The 5000-nt window shown below is 36.1% G+C and overlaps 1 long non-coding RNA gene across 2 annotated transcripts in view; it reads right to left on the bottom strand.

The window, feature by feature from the left end:
- The window catches only part of LOC147469153 (uncharacterized), a 339895-nt gene that overhangs the window by 289934 nt on the left and 44961 nt on the right, over nt 1-5000 (bottom strand). The window contains exon 2 of one of the 2 annotated variants that reach the window (XR_015192131.1): nt 1292-1378. This is a non-coding gene — a long non-coding RNA (uncharacterized LOC147469153). Of the gene's footprint in view, nt 1-165; nt 285-1291; nt 1379-5000 lie in introns of those variants that run through there. The other variant, XR_015192129.1, reaches the window with a different exon arrangement.

The following is a 5000-nucleotide window of genomic DNA, read 5'->3' as shown; positions in this document are numbered from 1 at the left end:
GGGAAACAATCATAGATATCGAAGCCCAAACGATTCACAAATAAAAATAGAACCAAATATATTTATAAAAAAAACACGAATCCCAAACACCTAAACCACACCTAGGTTAACCTTATTATTTACCTCCATTTATCTTAATATCTTCCTTACAAGTGGTACACTTACCTAAAACGAATAAGTCGCATTCCTTAGAGATACGTAATCACATTCCGGAATCCAAAAAAGCCTTAAAGACACTTAATTACTCAATTTTCCATAAAACACTGATAGCACATCCTACGCACACAACGGTCATGATCAAACTAATTTTATTGATCTAAATATTAATTAACTTGATGGATTGTTGATTGTGAACTAACGATTTAAGTTTGATTAGATAATAATCAAAATCAATCAAGGATAGTTATAAGATATTAACTGTAGGAAAGTCTTGTATAAGATTTTTTGTTCAAGTACAAATGCGTTTCTCTTTTTTTTCTCGCCTTTTCAATATATTTTACTCCATTTGAATACTTTTTTCATTACTTTGTTGTACCAGTTTATTTTACTTGTGACAGATTCCTTTACTTAATTATTAAGTATAAAAAAATATGATTCATTTTTTTTTCCTTCGTCAGTGAACGCGACGCCACACACGGTACGAATTCAAAAATAAACATGAAATTCATATAACGGACATTCGGCTTCGATCGCTATTTTATCATTGCTATGGTTTCCTTTAATACAAACATATTACTAAAATGATATATGTTCGTGTGATTTTAAGTTAAGGAAGGGAATTTTCTTTTTATCTTGTGCTTTGTTGTTTCATAATAACTGATGCAATTAACGGCCGCCTAATGTTTCCAGATTCCACATTTCTTTTTCTTTTTTTATTTTCGCTTCCTTTACTTCATATTATTATTCTTCATCATTATTATAAACGGAAAGGGTTATTTTTTGTAAATAATTTTCCTGTTTGTGTCTGTTTGTCTCTCAAAGAAAATAGGCAGTAAGTATTATCATAGTCTCACATTTAGTATACTTGTGATGGATGAAATAAGGAAATACATCTATTTTTAAATGAATTAAGAGAATATATCCAAATACAAATACAATTGTAAACGTAAACATATATTCAAAAAGGACCTTCAATAACCATTGGAAATATATATCATGAAAATCAAAACTTTGCTTCGTAATTAAACTCCCAAACATTTTACCAACTCATACCAACCATAGACAGACAAATAGTAATAATGACTAGATATATCTAAATTTAAAAACAAAAGCCATTAAATAACATACTTACCAGACACAATAATCACTGCTCACTCGTCATGACTGTCATGTAATCTAACGGTCATGTCATGCACTTTCCCAACGCCAAACACTTTACCTGCAAAAGAAAAACGAGTTAATATTGCTTTTGGAATAGATTTACGTCTATCCAATAATCTGCATTGCAATGATGTTAATCAAATCAACACTCGGAAATCATAAATTAAAATATCATAGTCACACAAACCACAAGAAAAATAATTAATTCCCAATTATGATTAATCCTACAGACATACTAATCAAAATAAAACACAGTGCCTTATACCCACCACTTAAATACAAAATCTAAAAATCAGAACTAAATTGCTAAACACCTTTAAATAATTTGTTTCATTAAATAGTTGTTTATGGAGCTGAACCGTAGCGACATCAACGCAACCTAAAGTACAGGACTTTGCTGCCACACAACAACGGTAAACAATATACAAGTAAATAAGAAAAATAAATAAGTAAATAAACAATGGTATGAGTAAGCACGTAGATTGATTGGGTATATTTATCGATTATTGTGGAGTAGATTAATTTGATTTTTCATGTTTTTTTTATGTTTTATATTTTGTTTATTATTTATTTATTGTTTATTTTTTGTTTTTATTTTTATTTATCATATCGTCCCAGTTTCCTGATATAGGCCTATATGATCTTCAAGAGGATATAAATTTGATTTTTTCTCTATTTTGTCTTGACTTGTTTCTCGGGAAAATGATCACGTCCATATTCGTTATAAGTTTTATATATCAATTTTCTACTACTGCTAGTGCTATTGCCGCTGATATTACTATTGCTAGTACTATTGCTATTGATACTATTATTTCTAATTACTATTACTACTGCTACTTCTTCTAATATTACCACTAATATAACTATGATTATATATTTATACATATATATACATATATATACATATATATATACATATATACATATATATATAATATATATATTTATATTTGTGTGTGTTAACTATCACATTAAGTACATAGATATACTGTGTGCGAATAAATATGTAGGGAATAAATATGTGCGAATAAATATAGAGGGAAGTAGGCCTACATACATATTTCTACTAATACCGATAAAATAAACAACTCGATACAGACACAAAGACAGCGACATGCAGACAGACACACAAATCCAAACAAAAATTTAAAAAAGATACAAGAATGAGCATACAATTCATCAAGACTACCCAAAAAAGATACAAAAATACACACGCGGGGCAAACACCAGATACCACTAGATAAACAGTACACAGACTCATCAAACATATCAAAAACCTTTAACTTGGCGAAGTTCACGATAAAACCAAGCTTAGGAAAGCTGCCTTTGTTGCTTTCTGCTTACGTTGGTACACAGCTTGAACAACGAACTACTCACCTAAGCTTAGCAAATACGAAGCTTGTGTATAACTTTGCTTCGTCGTATTAAAGAATTATCTCGTCTCTACACAAGTACAATTTTGCTCAGTTGTCTCTTTTTTTAGGTCGTATGTTCTCTTTTTTTCTCTCTTCCCCTATTTATGTCTGTTAGTTCAGTGTGTCTGTTCAATAAGTCTTGTTGTCGAGATGATTATGTATTTATTTGTTCATCGATCTCTTTTTCTGCTCTTTGTAATGTCTGTAACCGTTTGTACTCTTTCATTCTTTCTTCTTTTTTCTCTCTTTCTCTGTTTTTCTTTCTCTCTCTCTCTTTTTTCCCTCTCCCTCCTCTCTTTCTCTCTCTCTCTTTTTTTTCTCTCTCTCCCCCTCTCCCTCTCCCTTTCCCCCCCCTCTCCGTCCCCCTCCCCTCACCCTCCTCCCCCTTCCCCTCATCTCCCTCCCCCTCTCCCTCCTCCTCTCTCTCTCTCTCTATCTCTCCGTACCCCTTCTCCTTCTCCCACCCTCTCCCTCTCTCCCCCCTCTCCCTCTCCCTTCCCTTTTCCCTCCCCCTCCCCCTCTCCCTATCCCTCTCCCTTTCCCTTTCCCCATCCCTTCCCTTTTCCCTCTCCCTCCTCATCCCCCTCCCCCTCCTCATCCCCCTCCCCCTCATCCTCTCCCTCCCATCCATCTCCTTCTCCCCCTCTCCCATCTTCTCCCTCTATCCCTCCCTCTCCCCTCTCCCCTCTCCCCTCCTCCCTCCCTCTCTCTCCCCCTCCCTCTCTCCCCCTCTCCCTCTCTCCCCCCTTCCCTCCTCTCTCCCCCTCCTCCCTCTCCTCCCTCCTCCCTCTCCCTCCCTTCGCCCCTCTCCCTCTCCCTCCCCCCTACCCCTCCCTCCCCTCTCCCCCTCCCTCTCCCCTCCTCCCTTCCCTACCCACACTACACGCACCACGCAGAGCCCCCCTTCTCCCTCTCCCCCTCTCTCTCTCCCTCTCTCTCCCTCTCCAGTAGCAATCAAAGCGTCGTTGGTGTCTTCTGGGTCTCTCTGTTACCCCCTCTTTTCTCTTAGCCTCTTTATATTGTTATCTGTACATGTAATCCAAATCGGGGGTTCCGCGAAACACACACACTGCAAACACGAGTGAACGGCCTAAGTTTCTTTTTCTTTTTTCATCAACAAAGTTCACTCCAGCTTCTTCTCTATTCTCTCTTGTGATGTGTTGATGAATATCATACAATATTGTCTTTTGTTAATAGGAAAACTGGGGTGAGATTATTTGCAGAGGGAGAAATGTTACGTTGTATATGTGGGTTTATATGCATGCACATGTGCATACACACACGCGCGCACACTCACATACATACACGCGGCCGCGCACACGCATATACACACACACGCACATGTACACATATACACACACATGCACACACACATACATACACACACATACACACACACATACATACATACACAAACACACACATTCACACACATATATTCACTAACACACACGCACCCATATATATGTGTGTGTATGCATATATTAATATAAAAAAAAAAAAATATATATATATATATATGTATATTATATATATATATATATGTATATATATATTTATATATGTATGTATAAATAGTATATACATGAATATACACATATATGTATATATATACAAGTATATATATATATAAATTATATATATATATATATATATATATATATATATATATATATATATATAATCTGTGTGTGTGTGTGTGTAATATATATGCATGTATTCATCTATACCTGACGTTCAGTTTGTCTGTTCATAAGTCTGATTGTCGAGATAATTATGCATTTATCTATTCATTCATCGATCTGTTTTTCTGCTCTTTGTAACCTCCGTACCCCTTTGTACTCTTTCATTCTTTTTCTTCTCTCTCACCATCTCTCTCTCTTTCTCTCTCTCCATCTCTCTCTCTCTCTCTTCCCAGTCTTTCTCTTTTCCTCCTTCCCTCCTCCTCTCCCTCTTTCCTTCCATCCTTCTCACCCTCCACCCCCCGCCCCCCTCTTCCCTCCTTCTCTTTCCATCCTTTATTCCAACCTACGCTATACACACACTTCACTCCACAGAACAGTCGCATGTCAAGTACTACAAAATGACAATTGCATGACCATGAATTAATCCCTTTGTGCTTGCAATGCTTTCCCGCCCAAGCAACTGACCTCCAAGCGGTGACTCCCTTAGTCTGCATTCTTATCGTTATCACTTTTCTTTATTCTTTGATTTTGTTTTTGTTTTTTCTTAGTTTTCATCTGATTTCCATTGTCTTTCGTTCTT

The sequence above is a fragment of the Penaeus japonicus genome, unplaced genomic scaffold (genome assembly GCF_977035675.1).
Source record: "Penaeus japonicus unplaced genomic scaffold, GWHDUDI00000001_assembly GWHDUDI00000023, whole genome shotgun sequence".
In the NCBI taxonomy this organism is placed as follows: Eukaryota; Metazoa; Arthropoda; class Malacostraca; order Decapoda; family Penaeidae; genus Penaeus; species Penaeus japonicus.
Note: the sequence above shows the minus strand (reverse complement) of the source record. Positions and strands in the feature narration are given on the sequence as shown.